The 1,915-nt window shown below is 33.8% G+C and overlaps 1 pseudogene; it reads right to left on the bottom strand.

Moving 5' to 3' along the window:
* Positions 1-237: 237 nt before the first annotated feature.
* Positions 238-1,479, bottom strand: LOC140512349 (small ribosomal subunit protein mS31 pseudogene; annotated as a pseudogene).
* Positions 1,480-1,915: the final 436 nt, after the last annotated feature.

Raw genomic sequence — 1,915 nt, 5'->3', positions numbered from 1 at the left:
TATCAGAAATAACTGAAACCACTGGATAACACACAGATATGTATATATGTGTATATATATATGATAAATTATAGTTTTCATGTCATAATTTTATTATCTGTAAAATATGATGAAACTTTACAACTAAGAATCTCTTTATCTACCATAGCTCTCTTCAAATAATTTAATGTTTTTGCCATGAAAATAAATTATAATAATTATCCACCACAAATTAATATGAGGGGGAAAATTAAAATTTCAGTATATTCTGTGACTCTCCATCTCCAAAAGAGTATTAATTTCTATGTTTTCATTGTAGTTGTATGTTAATTTCTTCATCAAGAATATCATTTTTAACTTGAAATAATTTTGAAACCATTATCTATGCTGAACTTTTTGTTTAACAGTTAGAAATGGGTGCTTGAAGAGTCTACACATAACTGGTTCCATGACGTCATGAATTGGTCTTTGCCTTGAAAAATCTTTCAGATATTTATCCAAAAATCTATGTTCATGAATATCAGTACTATCGTCATCATCATCAACACTTCTTCTTTAATTGAGAATGTCCATTGTTTTCCCTCTTATGTCCACTGGATCATCTTTTCAAAAGCATTCTGAGAAAGTTGTGAATTTACTCTGGCTAATTGCTTAGTAAATTCCCCATCCCAAAGTATTGGTGATGTCTCTCAGGTATTTCTTTAGGAGCTGTATCAACAGAAAGGAAAACATTAAGTCTTTTCCCTTTGAATAATCCATTCTTTTTCCTAGAATCAAAATCCAACAATCCCCTTGTAGTCAAAATATCCTTTATCAAACTGAATCTGGTGGTTCAGCCGGGCACAAATTTAAAATGTACATGACTTGGGAGTCTTGATATTTGAAATTATGTCATTGAAACTTGCTGTATCTGGTGTTTTTCCTTGGTGTGTTCTGACGTCTTTTTCATGTTTCCTCAATTGACCAAGCAACCCTGATTTGACTGACAGCTTGTCAAAAGGAAAATTAACAAAATCAGCAACAGCTGTTGTAGCAGCCACTAATTCAGGACTCGGTGACTGGTGACTCTCAGGTACAGAATCTTCCACAGCTTTCTGACCCATGGTACTCATCCTCCTGAGATTTTTAACTTCCTTCTTGCTTTCTTTCTTGGTTGTGTGAGTATTTATATCCCATAACACATTTGGTATACTTTGCTCAACTTTCATATACCTTATAATATTCAAAAAAGTTGTCAATTGCATTTTATATTTAATTATGCAGTTTCTCTCCTATGTTCTCAAAAATCTTTGCACTAAGAACAGAAGACTCATCTCTTTTCTGCTGCAAATATATATATATATATACAGCAAAGCACCTTTGGATTTTGCATTCTGTCCTGATTGAGTCAGCAGAAGCCACTCCCAAAGTCTCCCTTGCTGCTACAGAGTCAACAAGGGTGCAGGGAAAATGGTGGAGAGGGAGGTGGTTGAGGCCAAGAGTGGATATGTGGGAGAACATCAGAGTGGTGAATGAGGAAGCCTACTGCCTGTTGCATAGTTTAGTGTTTATTTGTGGAGATAAAAAGGAAAAAATATATATATATATACGTGTATATATATATATATATATATATATATATGTAATGAAAGCCCTGTATTTTCAATAACTAATAGTGATTTAACAAACATTTATTATATTATGAATACATGCTCCACAGTTTTCTAAGCACTGGGGATACAAAGAAAGGCAGAAGACAACTCATGCTCTCAGAGAGCTCATGGTATAATGGGGGAGACAACATGAAAAAAGCTATGTACAAAGAAGCTATAAATAGTATAGACTGGAAATAATGATCAGAGGGAATGTATTAGAATTCAGAGGAATTAGGAAAGGCTTCCTATAGAAGATGAGATTTTAGATGAGACGTGAGGAGGGAGACCATTCCAGACATGGA

This window comes from Notamacropus eugenii, chromosome 6 (genome assembly GCF_028372415.1).
Source record: "Notamacropus eugenii isolate mMacEug1 chromosome 6, mMacEug1.pri_v2, whole genome shotgun sequence".
Lineage (NCBI taxonomy): Eukaryota > Metazoa > Chordata > Mammalia > Diprotodontia > Macropodidae > Notamacropus > Notamacropus eugenii.
Note: the sequence above shows the minus strand (reverse complement) of the source record. Positions and strands in the feature narration are given on the sequence as shown.